This window comes from Hakea prostrata, chromosome 11 (assembly GCF_041222555.1).
Source record: "Hakea prostrata isolate BN-2017 chromosome 11, UWA_Hpros_2, whole genome shotgun sequence".
NCBI classification, from domain to species: domain Eukaryota; kingdom Viridiplantae; phylum Streptophyta; class Magnoliopsida; order Proteales; family Proteaceae; genus Hakea; species Hakea prostrata.
The window spans coordinates 24,512,154-24,527,129 of NC_142610.1; the positions used below are offsets into that span (position 1 = coordinate 24,512,154).

At 38.7% G+C, this 14,976-nt stretch overlaps 2 non-coding genes across 2 annotated transcripts; one reads left to right on the forward strand and one right to left on the reverse strand.

Annotated features, from left to right (window-relative positions):
* Window positions 1-2,604: 2,604 nt before the first annotated feature.
* Window positions 2,605-2,711, forward strand: LOC149001056 (small nucleolar RNA R71). Its single transcript, XR_016170885.1, has one exon. It is a non-coding gene; the product is annotated as a small nucleolar RNA R71 (small nucleolar RNA).
* A 3,809-nt stretch (window positions 2,712-6,520) lies between these two features.
* On the reverse strand, window positions 6,521-6,627 carry LOC149001057 (small nucleolar RNA R71). The gene has a single exon (XR_016170893.1). It is a non-coding gene; the product is annotated as a small nucleolar RNA R71 (small nucleolar RNA).
* Window positions 6,628-14,976: the final 8,349 nt, after the last annotated feature.

Consider the following 14,976-nt stretch of genomic DNA (forward strand, 5'->3'; position numbering starts at 1 on the left):
TTTTATATCAGAAAATGCATTCTAGTAGCTGTAGAACAAAACTTTGCTACAGTAAATAGCAAAGATAGTGAATTCTCTTAGGTAAATGACACATGCTCTGTTTAGCAGCTTACTTTACTACCCAAAGTTGCAAAACACCCACTCATCCTCTTTGTGTTCCCCATACTCCCTGCAAGTCAAAAATACATGTCATCTAGTCATCTTGCATTTTTACTATCAAGTGAAACTAAGAAAAAATTGTAAACTACCCACAAACAAAAGCTAACTCTACTAAAAAATTACTCTTCCAATGAACAATAGCATAATAAAAAAAATCAAATTGGGTTGCCTCCTACAAGCGCTTGTTTTCAAGTCGACAGCCCGACTACTTCCCTTTTTCGACATCTTGAAGGATGATCTACGTCTAGTGATGCTTCATCATTCTTCACAATAATGCTTCATTCACTGCATGCTCTAGTTCCCAAGGCCATTTAATGATTTCTTCTTGTGCACCTTCCATAATTAGACTCAAACTCCTTTGCTGCGTCACGTACGTGTTGCAACATTCCTCCAATCAAATTTTAAACTTATACACTGAAGGATTGATCCCTTTGATCTCTATTATATTCCATCCCAATGCTCTTCTACACTTTTTCAGCACTTCAAGTAGCATATCTTGCTGCTCCTTTGTTAGCAGTGCTGAAACAATAACATGGAGTGTCTTGGCTTCACCCAAATAGGCATATTGAAGGTGTTTTAGAAGAGGTTTGAACTCTAACAAAGGTGGCTCTTCAATTGATGGTTTAGGGGATGTAGTTTCACATTTAGAAAATCCAAGAGGCTCAACTTGACTCCCTCTAAATGCCTTAGCTGGTCTTGCCTTTAACCAAGCCATATATCTACTTGCTTCATCATCCACTTGTTAAATTTCTATTGCCAAATGAAAGCTCTAGTGGGTTTTTAATACACTCTTTCTCCAACTCTTCTGAAACCAGCTCTTCAATGACATCCACAACAAAGCACTCTTCTATTGCATCTGGAGATCTCATTGCCTTCAAAACATTGAGTGTGACTTGTTCTCCATTAACCATCATTGTCAATTCTCTTCTCTCTACATCAATTAACATTCTCCCAGTTGCTAAGAATGGCCTTCCTAGAATTATGGGCACATCTCAATCCGCTTCAAAATCCAAAACAATGAAATCAGCAGGAATGATAAATTTATCGACTTTTACCAAAACATTTTCAATTTTTCCTTCTGGGTAAACAAGAGATCTATCAGCCAATTATAAGGTTACTGTTGTTGGTCATCCTTCTTCAACTCCAAGCTTCTTGAAAATTGACATTGGCATAAGGTTGATGCTTGCTCCTAGATCACAAAGTGCTCTCCCAATATAATTATCTCCAATGGCACAAGGAATGGTGAAACTTCCAAGATTCTTTTAATTTTGGAGGGAGCTTGTTCAACACTAATGCACTACTCTCTTGTGTCATTGCCACTGTTTCAAACTCTCTAAATCTCTTTTTCTTTGAAAAATATCTTTCATGAATTTCACATAATTTGGCATTTGTTCAAGTGCTTCTACCAACGGTAAATTGATATGCAGCTACTTCAAAACATCCAAAAACTTCTCAAAATGGTCTTGCTGCTGCATATGAAATCTTTGAGGAAAATGTGGTGGTTTATAACTCTCTTTTTCTGGAAAACCTGTGTTGCAGTGCTGCTTTAGCACTCTGTTCAGCACTCTATTTTTCAGAATCAATGTGTTCCTTTTGAACAATAACTGTATCTTCCTTCTCCCCTTTTTCTTGGATAGAAATAGGCTTCTTCTATTGGCTAGAGTTTGAGTGAGGTTGCTCTAGACTAATGAAATAACTTTACAATGCTCTTTGCCTTCACACCTAGGATTTTCGGTGTCACTTGGCAATGATCATTGAGGTCGATTGCTTAAAGCACTAGCTAGTTGTCCTACTTGATTCTAGGAATTCCTCAATGAAGATGCTTGACTCTGAATAAGTGCATCATTCTTTGCCATATACTCCTTTAATAGAATCTCTATTGATGAAGAGGGTTCCATAGGCTGAGTCTTCACTTGTTTTTGAGCACTTGGAAGCTAATGAGGTCGAATTAGCATGGAAGATGGACCGACATTTTGTCCTTGAGCATTCCAAGAGAAATTATGGTGCTGCCTCCAACTAGGATTATAGGTGTTGGAATATGGGTTATTGGCTTTGTTGAAATTACCAACATAGTAGGCAGATTTTGGGTTGGATGGACAGCTATCAAAGAAATGCTCCCCACCAAAATATGTACAAGAGATTGCTGTATTTTGTTGTTTTTGTACAACGGCAACAAGGTTCACTGATTTTAACACACTAGTTAAGGAGGACAATTATGCAATTAAGGTTGTCATTGCATCCAATTCATAAATCCCTGCTACTCTCTTATTTACAGCAGCTCTCTCAGGTGGCCATTGGTAGTTGTTGTTGGTCATTCTCTCCAAAATCTCATAAGCTTCATTGTAAGACTTTGCCAATATAGCCTCATTTGCTGACGCATCCACTATGGACCGAGTTTGATCATTCAAACCATTGTAAAAAGTCTCCATTTGAATCCAATGAGGAATTCCATGGTGAGGACATTTACGCAAGAGCTCTTTAAATCTTTCCCATGTCTTATGCAAAGATTCACTATCCAATTATTGAAAACCAATGATATCATTCCTGAGCTTGGCATTCTTTGTTAGAGGGAAGTATGCTAATGCTAGAGTTGAGATTTATCATGATTACTCATAGTAGTCAATGCGCTATTTGTAGGATTTAACATATAGAGCCCATTCTGTAGTCTACCTTCATCAATCATTGTCTCTTTTAAACTATCTTGGAACACTACCTTGTCCCTTGAAAAGATCACATTACAATTTAAACTCTGAGTAATCTTACTAGCTAATAACAAATTCACAGACAACGATGGCACAAATAATGGATCAATCTTGGTTGAAAATAGGTTCAATTTTTCTTGACCTTGGATTGAGATAGTAGTACCATTAGCAACAATAATAGGAGGGCATTAATCTCATCCATCATTTATTTTGTACACCCAATGACTATTATAATTTATTTTGTACACCCAATGACATTCTTCCCTTTAATTAGGTAGTTGAACCATGTCCCAAGTGTTATTTTTATGAAGGGCATTAATCTCATCCATCATAACCTTTACCCATACTCTGAATGACTAGCTTTAAAAAAGCTAGCTAGCTCTATATGAGTACTAATGGCAACGAGGAAAATTTGATACTCAAGAGAAGTATTATCTAACACTTAAGCTTGTATAGGATGTGTTGTACTATGATAAGTAACGTAGTCTCGAAGCCTAGTGGAAGGATAAGTTGCTCGAGTTGACCTGCAAAGAGGAATAATAGTTGTCTTCAGTCACTGATTCTGGTATCTCCTCTTCAGATTCTCTGATATTGGGCTCAACCAGTTCGGTATGGCGATCATTATTGTGCTAGCTGATCAACAGTTGGTTATTTCATTTTCAACGTTCCTTCCATCAAGCAATTCTGGATCCCTAAGATTTGAAAGAAGGGTAGCAAAAAAATCAACATCTAGATCACCCAAATCATATTCTCCCGTCTCCCCCTCATTTGGATCCCTGCCAGGAAAAGAGGTATGAGTTTCACCAAATTGAACATCACGGATACATAAATTTTCTTTGTTGTAAGATCAAGACATGTATATCCTTTTTTGTTAACAAATATCCTAAGAAGAGGCATTTCCTCGCCTTAAGATCCAACTTTCCACTAACAAGTACACCCAAAAGCTCTCAAATGAGAGACATTCACTGGTCTTCATAGGAGAATTTCCATTGGAGACTTATTTTGTCTTTTTCAAAACTTTACTTGGAAGTCGATTGATCAAATAGCAACTAGTTAAAACTGCATCAGACCAATATCTTTTTGGAAGATTAGCATGGAACATCAAGGACCTTATTACCTCAAGAAAGCTGTTGATTTTTCCTCTCTACCACTCCATTATGTTGCGAAGTGCCTACACAAGAAGTTTGGTGGATGATACCTGATGAACACATTTATGTGTGAAATCTTAGAGCATAAAGCATGCATTTTATACACTTAGAATGGAGTTACCTTGGGTTTTATGTTGTTTTTGCAGATTTTAGGACTTTTCAAGACTTAAGCAAATATTTGGAGTTTTGGGCTTGAATCATGCTATTTTACACGTCAAGAAGTCCATTCAAATTCTCAAATGCGAAAATGGGCCTGATTTGGAGCATGATGGGCTAGAGATGTGTGATTACGGGCCAACTCCGAAATATTGAAGAGATAAAGAAGGCAAATTTGATCTACGGCTGAGATTTTAAATCAAATCTACAAAGATATTATTGAGAGAGTCCAGATGGAAAAGAGTCCTTGCATACCTCAATATCTTATTTTCTATTTGGGATTTGATTAAAGAAAGAAAAAGAGGGAAAAGAATTATATTCAGATAAGGATGAAGCAAAAATCCCGTTTTTGAATGCCTCTGTCCAGTTCCGATCAAACCCTTCATCGAACGGTCATCCGATGTCCGATCGTGCTGATTTTTGGAGGAGAGCTTCACGACTACTTAAACCTCAAATCCAACGGTGGGATTATGCATCTGATCTCTCTAAATCGGCGCGATTAGTACGTCAAAACCCTAATTGGATGAGTCAGATAGAAACCCTGAGTTTTATTCAAATTCAGCCGTGCTTCATATCTCATGTAAACTCTATAAAAGGAGATCATATTCCATCAAAGGAGAAGAGGTCTTAGAGCTTAGTAGAAGCATTCTTTCTTCTCTCTTTAGTTTATTAAGGTTTTCTCTAGTTTTCTTTGCTTGCAGTTGTGAGATTTTAAATTTCTAGATTCAATGTTTAGATTTAATTTTTATGTAATGCAATTCAAGTTCAAGTTTCAAGTTCAAGTTTCAAGTTTTTAGATTCGTTTTTCTCTGGGTCTAGCAATTGCAGATTTAGATCATTCTAGATCTAGATCTGGTTGTTAGGGTTGGTTGAGATTCGAATCATTTGTTCAATTCGCAAGTAAGTAATTTTTCTTTATTAATCTTCTCTCCTCCCTCCATTCCCGCTTCTATCTACCCCTCCATATTCTTAATTTAGGATTTACTTTCAGCATTATTTATTGTTCTGCCTATTCATTCATAATCTCGGACCACATAACCGGAGCAAGCCTACAGTCGTGCCTCTGCTTCTGGTGACGGGTGGTGTTGCATCTGCATTTTAGTTATTTCCTTTTCCTTTTATTGCTTTGTTTATTGCTTTGTTATTTACTTTCCGTTATTTACTTTCTCGCCTATTCATTCATAATCTCGGACCACATAACCGGAACAAGCCTACGATCGTGCCTCTCCGCTTTCCGGTGACGGGTGGTGTTGCATCTGCATTTTCCTGTCTTTTATTTATGCATTGATTGTGTTTAATTTATTGTTCATTTCAATTCGATTGCATTAGACGTATAGATTAGGATCGTTTAGTTTAATTAATTAGTTAACAAAAGTTGAATCATTCCACTCTCGCATTACTATTAAGAAGTTGAATTATAAGTGGCATATCTCCTTGAGATCGACCCGTTAGCTACACGATACCGTGCGCTTGCAGTTACTTTTAAAATTCACAAACAAGTTTTTGGCGCCGTTGCCGGAGAGGTATTAGTCCACTTTGTTTTTCTAATTCTTAGGTAAATCGAAGTGATTTAAAAATAAAAAAAATAAAATTCAAAGATATTACTCTTAACTTGAGTAGAAACAAAAACGTATAGTAGTCCCCACTCTACTGCAGAATCCCCAGGATTCGATTGTAGGTGGCTCCGAAGACTATACGGATTCCCTTGCTGTCAAACCTATAAGCGCTCAGCTATACGGCAACCTTACAGCTTTGGAATCATTGTTTCAATCTTTGTGGTGGGAAATTCATTACTTTCCTTTCGTTTTTGTTATTTTCTTTTCTTTTGTTCTTTAGTACTTTTTTTTTTTTTATTAAAAAAAAATCACATTCTTTCATAAGAGCCATTAATTGCATTAAGTGGTTAGTGCATGTGTGTCTGGACTCGTGATTCTACAAATAGAATTGTCCGAGTGTCTACCTTGACCATGGAAGGTCTACCTCCACCACCTCCACCTAAGAGTCTTAGGGATAGATTTTATCCAACTCGATCCGCACAACCTTCCCCGTATACATTTACCGAAGTGAGGGGTAATAATTTTGAGCTCAAATCTCATTATCTATCTATGTTACCCCAATTTCATGGGCTACCTGATCAAGATGCATATTTGTTCCTTAGGGAGTTTGAGGAGGTTTGTGTCCTTATGAAGGTACAACAACTTCATCGATGATGCCGTAAGACTACGGTTTATTACCTTTGCATCAAAGGACCAAGCCAAAAAGTGGCTTTATAGCTTACCTAGGGATAGCATTATCACATGGGAACAATTTACTGTCCTATTCTTGAAGAAATTCTTTCCTTTCTCTAAGACGAACAAAATAAGAAATGATATTCTTCAATTTCGTCAGAAACCCAGTGAGTCCTTTGCTAAGGTAATGGAGAGGTTCCAAAGCCTTCTCCAAGAATGCCCTCACCATGGTATAGAATTATGGCATTTATGCCAAATAATTTATGAGGGTATCGATTACCAAACAAATCAACTTTTGGAATCAATGTGCCCCACAGGATTTACATCATTCACTGATGATTCCGAAGCTTGGAATTTTCTTTTAGACCTAGCAGATAGAACTAGAGAATGGGAGTCAATCCAAGAGTCTGAAAGGACTAGTAGGGGATATTTTGTTGATAGCCAAGTTCATAAGGAAGTACAAATAGATAACATTTTGAAAAAGTTAGAGACTTTGGTAGTTAAAGCTGCACCACCAAGTCAAGCACATTTTATTGACAAATCTATTGCTATGTGTGCATGGTGTCAGTATCCTACACATGTAATTGAGGAATGCCCTAGCTATTCTGGAGGCCAACATGAAAATGTCAGTGCGATGTTTCCAAACCCGTACAGTAACACGTACAATCCTGGGTGGAAGAATCATCCTAACTTTTCATGGTCTCAAGGGCAAAACCAAAATGGATTAAGCAATTATTCCACACAAAATCACTTTGGTGCCCCTCAAAAACAAAGTGCCCAATTTTCTCATAATCCAAATGTCCAGTTCCCTCAAGCCCCAAATTTCCAGAATGCCAATTTAGCTAGACCTATCAATCCACCTATTATGCCTCATATGCCTCACATTGCACAAAATCAATCATCACCTGGTTTCAACAGAGGTAACAATCCAGAGTTTTCTCGTCTCTCTTCCTTAGAGAAGAATATGGAAGTACTTTCTAGCACCTTCATGACTTCTATGCATAATATGGAACAACAAATTTCCACTCTTGCAAGTACTTTGTCTAAGAGAGAAAAAGGTAAAATGCTTAGCCAACCTGAGTTAAATCCTAGGATTCAGATTCAACAAAGACCACCAAATCAAGTCAACCAAGTTGAATCCTCCCATTCTTCTTTAGCTTCAATTAATTCTGTGTCTGCACTGAGAAGTGGGAAAGGGTATTTAATAGGTGAGTCACATATTAATGAAAAGAGAGAGATTAGTGACCACTGTGATGAGGAGAATGTTCAAGTATCTCCTAATAAGGGTTTGTCTGAGAAACCCATAGAAGTTGAGGATGAGCCAGTTGCTTTAGCAGTACCTAAGTTTGGAGACCACTATCAGAAACTATGAGAAAAGAGCAAATTTCAAATGAGAGTTCTTATGTTCTTAAGGCTCCTTATCCTAGTCGTCTAGTTAATAAGAAGAAGACTGCAACTATGGAGAAAATTTTTGATGTCTTCAAAAAGGTAGAAGTGAATATCCCTCTTTTGGATGTCATATCTTAGATCCCCGCCTATGCAAAAGTGTTGAAAGATTTATGCACTCATAAAAGAATCACTAGCATTCCCAAAAAGGCGTTCTTGGCAGGTAACATTAGTTCCATCATTACTCAACCTTTAGTAGCCAAATATAAGGATCCAGGGAGCCCCACCATAGCTTGTGTCATAGGCAATACACACATTGAACATGCTTTACTTGATCTTGGTGCAAGTGTGAATCTTTTGCCTTACCATGTTTATAAGCAACTAGGACTGGGAGAATTGAAAGCAACTAGAACTACTCTTCAGTTGGCAGATAGGTCAATTAAGATTCCTAAAGGGATGGTTGAAGATGTTTTACTGAAAGTGGGAGAATTTATTTTTCCAGTTGATTTCATTGTGCTAGATACTAAACCTTTTTCAATCAAGGATGAAATCCCAATAATTTTAGGAAGACCATTTTTGGCTACTAGTAATGCATTAATCAATTGTCGAAATGGCCTCTTACGATTATCTTTTGGAAATCAAACTGTAGAGTTTAATATGTTCAGGATAGGGAAACAACCACAAATAGAAGAAGAGATCAATATGCTTGAGGAATCTTTTGATTTTCCTAATGATGTGATTACCAACTTTGAGATTGATTTTGATTCTAAATTTCAAGAATGTATGGATATGTTGGATGATGATAGTGAAACTTTCTTTTCCGAAGTTTTAAATTTTCACACACCTTTGGAGCCTATTAATCCTCTATCCATCTCCATCTCCATTCCCAAGCCCTCAATAATTGAACCCCCCAAGCTAGAATTGAAAGAGTTGCCTTCTAATTTAAAGTATGCTTTCCTGAGACAAGATAATCATCTTCCTGTTATTGTTGTCTCTGATTTAACTTCTGATAAAGCAGAAGAGTTGATCACACTGTTGAATAATAATAGAGAACTATTGGGTTGGTCTATCACAAATATCAAAGGTCTAAGCTCTTCCATTTTACAACATCATATTCATCTTATGAAAGATGCAAAACCTTCTAGAAAACCTCAACGTATGATGAGAATTTTTTTTAACATTGTGAATGTTTTTCTTGAGATCTTTAGAGATGATTTTTCGATTCACGGTTTTTCTTATTTGGAGTGCCTTCCCCATCATACATTGATATTGAAGATAAGACTAAAGCTTCCCATGATAAGCACATCTTGACTGAAAGGTATACCCCTCATTTGTCTTCTTTGTTTAGCATACATGCATTGAGGACATTGCATTACTTAAGTGTGGGAGGGGTATAACTGCGTTGTAGATTTTAACTTTGACTTTTGGTTATTATACATATTCTTTCAATTGCTATGATGTGTGAAATGAGAGTGATTTTGGTACCCATCATGAACACATAAAAACCCTGTTGAGAGGAAGGTAACTTGTATATATGTTGAGATGAGACTTTCTTAGAAAAATAAAATGCCCTTAACTTAAGGCGTCGAACCATCTATGAGTTTTGTGGGTCCTTATTTCTTTGGCTAGAAGTTGAGATCAATTTTGTGTAGGGCATGACAAAAGAAGGAGAAAAAAAAAAAAAGAGTAGAAAGTAAAAGTTGAATTCCTTGGAACTAGACAGGGCACTCCGACTCAGGAATCGAGGTGACTTGATCGAAACTCTTAGGAAGGAGATTATTGAAAAGAACTCTCGCATCACTGTCTATGTGGGCATATGCAAAGCAAAGCTACAAAGTAACTTGGGTTTCTGGTGTCTGCTCCACCATGTCATTCAAGCCAACCGTAGTGGAGTAATGTAGAGCTCACTACTCAAAAGAAAAAAAAAGAGAAATAAATACAAGTGTCATCAATGCCTTGGTAAAATTGTTTGGTCAAAAATACTTCAAAACCTTAGTCCTTGGTCCCCTTACTTTATGAGTGGTTTTGCTTAAAGGAGAGGTGTGCTTGAAAGATATAAGGTGAGTCCTTGATTGAGATATATGCTAAGTCTCAAGAATCAATATGGGGTAATAAAGTTCAAGTGTGGGGATCTTAAATCAATTGTGAGAAAAATTGTCATAGCTATTGATCCTGTATGAGTACTTACCAATTGTTAGAGTTGGAATTTGCAATGTTTTATTTTGAGCTAAAATTGGAATTTTGGATGTACATTCACTGCAAACATCCACGAGACAAAACTCGTCCTCTAGGGGTAACCTATTGGTTTAAAGGCCTGTTGCACATGCTAAGTGTAACCGTGATTCCTACGAAAGTGAGTTAGAATTTATTTTGTTGCACTAGTTTCATACCTGCATTTGTATTTTTCTTTAATTTTTGCTTGAGGACAAGCTTAATCTAAGTGTGGGGGAATCTGATGAACACATTTATGTGTGAAATCTTAGGGCATAAAGCATGCATTTTATACACTTAGAATGGAGTTACCTTGGGTTTTATGTTGTTTTTGCAGATTTTAGGACTTTTCAAGACTTAAGCAAATATTTGGAGTTTGGGCTTGAATCATGCTATTTTACACGTCAAGAAGTCCATTCAAATTCTCAAATGCGAAAATGGGCCTGATTTGGAGCATGATGGGCTAGAGATGTGTGATTACGGGCCAACTCCGAAATCTTGAAGAGATAAAGAAGGCAAATTTGATCTACGACTGAGATTTTAAATCAAATCTACAAAGATATTATTGAGAGAGTCCAGATGGAAAAGAGTCCTTGCATACCTCAATATCTTATTTTCTATTTGGGATTTGATTAAAGAAAGAAAAAGAGGAAAAAGAATTATATTCAGATAAGGATGAAGCAAAAATCCCGTTTTTGAATGCCTCTGTCCAGTTCCGATCAAACCCTTCATCGAACGGTCATCCGATATCCGATCGTGCTGATTTTTGGAGGAGAGCTTCACGACTACTTAAACCTCAAATCCAACGGTGGGATTATGCATCTGATCTCTCTAAGTCGGCGAGATTAGTACGTTAAAACCCTAATTGGATGAGTCAGATAGAAACCCTGAGTTTTATTCAAATTCAGCCGTGCTTCATATCTCATGTAAACTCTATAAAAGGAGATCATATTCCATCAAAGGAGAAGAGGTCTTAGAGCTTAGTAGAAGCATTCTTTCTTCTCTCTTTAGTTTATTAAGGTTTTCTCTAGTTTTCTTTGCTTGCAGTTGTGAGATTTTAAATTTCTAGATTCAATGTTTAGATTTAATTTTTATGTAATGCAATTCAAGTTCAAGTTTCAAGTTCAAGTTTCAAGTTTTTAGATTCGTTTTTCTCTGGGTCTAGCAATTGCAGATTTAGATCATTCTAGATCTAGATCTGGTTGTTAGGGTTGGTTGAGATTCGAATCATTTGTTCAATTCGCAAGTAAGTAATTTTTCTTTATTAATCTTCTCTCCTCCCTCCATTCCCGCTTCTATCTACCCCTCCATATTCTTAATTTAGGATTTACTTTCAGCATTATTTATTGTTCGCCTATTCATTCATAATCTCGGACCACATAACCGGAGCAAGCCTACGATCGTGCCTCCCGCTTCCGGTGACGGGTGGTGTTGCATCCGCATTTTAGTTATTTCATTTTCCTTTTATTGCTTTGTTTATTGCTTTGTTATTTACTTTACGTTATTTACTTTCTCGCCTATTCATTCATAATCTCGGACCACATAACCGGAGCAAGCCTACAGTCGTGCCTCTGCTTCTGGTGACGGGTGGTGTTGCATCTGCATTTTCCTGTCTTTTATTTATGCATTGATTGTGTTTAATTTATTGTTTATTTCAATTCGATTGCATTAGACGTATAGATTAGGATCGTTTAGTTTAATTAATTAGTTAACAAAACTTGAATCATTCCACTCTCGCATTACTATTAAGAAGTTGAATTATAAGTGGCATATCTCCTTGAGATCGACCCGTTAGCTACACGATACCGTGCGCTTGCGATTACTTTTAAAATTCACAAACAATACCCAAACTTCGAAGATAGGATTCAAATGGAGCATTGGTATACTTGGTACCTTTGTCAATTCTTAGAATCTTAAAACGAGTATTATATTGAGTTTCAATCAACTGAGAAAAGATCTTGAATATTTGTGATATGGAGAGTTTATGATCAGACCGGGTTCATACCTGGTCCGACCCCCGACCACCAGTCTAGACGGAGAAAACCGAATCGCTCTCGAGCGAACCGGATCCAGAAGATGGCTTGCTGAAGAAGAAAGATTATTCTGCTGCAAGCGTGCCCTAATCTTACTTATGGATTAGGGTAATCACCCTTATGACAACAGACTCAAACTGACGGCTGCGGATAATCATCATCAAAGGGATAACTATCGCATAACCTAACGGTTATCTCAGGAGTCCTCTACTAGCCCAAACTAGTAGAAGTCTATCACTAAACGGATCTTACTAATGAGATACAACGACTACCCGAAGAAGGCGCGAGTGCATCCAACGAAGGAGATTCGAAGGTACACTCTATATAAACCTCACTATCATACAAGGTGAGGGACGGATCAATCGATCAAGGAGAATACTATCTCGAGACTCGAGTTCGGATACGTGCATCGATAGACCTAAACTATCGGCGTCCTGCTATCTAGATCACCTTTCCCGTTTCTTCATTCATTAGCTCTGTGCTTCTAGCAGAGCCGTTTGTGATTAAGTTAATCAACTGACTTAGCCTTCGGAGGTGGACTCCCGACCCCAGCGATCGGGCCACATCTGACGCTTTCGTTTTGCAGGACATCACGTGGAGATCCAAGGGCTGAGCAGATTTTGGACGCATCATTTGGCGCCGTTTGTGGGAAAGACTTGAAAAAGCCATGGTGACTAGATCAGCAGCCGCAGCAGCCGCTGCACAACGCAATTCCGGTGTTCAGATACCTGGGGTGAATAATCCAGATATTCCCCAGGAAAGCCAAAATCCTATCGAAGTGGATAAAGGCCAGGGAGGAAGTAATCTTCCTCCTGATACAATCCAAGATCAATTAGATCAGGTAAAGATTCAACTCTTGGAGGTGAGCCAAGCACTCCGCTTGCTCACCAGACGAGTGGTTTTACCACAAGAACCTGATCAACACGACTCAGGGAGACGTGCATTGCCACGTGACCAAAGAATGGCTGAAGATCGGAATGTTGATCAGAATTTCCGTGAAGGAGACCGAGGACTTCGGAGGACTGATGATCAACCAAGGCAAGGCGATCGGTTCGATAGACCGCAAGAGAGTACAATCGATTCAAATACAAGGTTGGATTCTGGGGTAAGAACTCATTCACCCACTGTCAGAAGAACCGTTCGTGATGATCGAGCAGTTCGTGATCAGAGAAATGTTCATGAAGGACGGGCTGTTCATGATGATCGAGTAGCACGTGATGATCGTGTTAATCGAGGTCGTGATCGTATTGCGTTGAAGATCACCCGACCAGCATTGGTCAAGAATTGGCCAACATCAATGAGAAGTTAGGGCAATTGGCTAAGGGAAGAATAACTGAGGATATTTACTCAGTCATTCGGAAGACTCCTTTTGCTGAGCCAATTGTGGGATATCGATTTCCCCATAACTTCCGTTTGCCTACCTTCTCAACATTCGATGGCTCCGGAGATCCAACAGCTCACATTGGTTATTACCAACGGACCATGGCGCTTTCGCTGTAATTTCGATGAAATTTTATGCGTGGTTTTCGGATCATCTCTAACTGGAGCGGCACAAAAGTGGTTTTCTAACCTCCCCTCGGGAAGGATCGTAAACTTTGATGAATTGGCACGCCAATTCATAGGGCGATTCTAGAGTGGGATACAGGTCAAGAAAACGGAAGAAACCTTGTTTACTGTCAAACAGGGAAAGAGCGAATCGATCGGAGAATTTCGAAAAGATTCAACAAAGTGACGATGGAGATAGAAAACTTGGATGAACAGTAGCGTGAACCGCTCTATTCACGGGACTCACAAATCGGAAGCTCCCTGGAGTTATTACTACAGGATATACCCACGACTTATGCCGAGTTGGTACAGAGATGCCGAAGCAGCTGAAGTCATGGAGATTCTAGATGCGCGCCAAGGAGATAATAAAGTCTCCAATAAGGAACAAAAGGCTCCTGAGCAAGGACGAAGCCAAAGAAGAATGTTCGTGATCGGGTTGGAAGATCCCAACCTTGGCGCCAAAGATCCCCCGGCAGAAGTGAGTACACTCCATTGAATGCTCCTCGGGCCGATATTTTGAATATCCTCAAAAGAAAAAATATTTTGAAGTGGCCGCCTAAAATTCTTTTGAAACCCGGAGAGCAGCAGGATCGGGAAAAGTATTGCCGATTCCACAAGGACTATGGTCATTACACTAATGACTGTCGTCATTCGAAGGCAGATATTGAGAGATTGATATCTTAGGGACATCTGTCTAGTTTTGTTAGCAGGAGAAGGGAGGAGCCACGAGGGCCACGTGCGGCTGCCCCTAAAAGGAATCGTTCGGTTAGTTCAGAACGATCAAGGGAGGCCCCGAAGTCCAAAAAAGGCAAGGAGGTGATTGAAGCTGCTACTTGGTCACCGATCCTTACCATCTTCGGGGGTCCAGAGCCCGAATCATTCCGGAGTTTAAAAATCAAATCCAAATTTGTTGGAGCCGGAGAGGCGCAGAAGCGGAAGAAGCTGAATGGTGAAGATTCTATCACCTTTAGCGAAGAAGATGAGAGAGACGTTTGTTTACCTCATGATGATGCTATAGTCATCAAGGTAGAGATTGCACGGCGGGAAGTACATAAAGTATTGATTGATACAGGGTCTGCAGCTGACCTAATTTCTTACGAAGTGTATCAAAAATTGAAGGTGGATCAAGATTTGATGAAACCTTCATCAACACACCTATATGGCTTTGCGCGGGTCATCTGCAGTAGCGGAAGGATCGGTTCAGTTGGATCTTTCCATTGGAAGTTTTCCCAAAGAAACAACTGTCCGAATCAATTTTCTAGTGGTTTGAGAACTACCAGCCTATAATATGATTCTTGGGCGACCATCTTTATCCAAAATAGGTGCTATTGTTTCGACAAAGCACCTGAAGATAAAATTCCCGACTGATATGGGAATCGGTCAAGTCTCCTCTGACCAGAAGATCTCT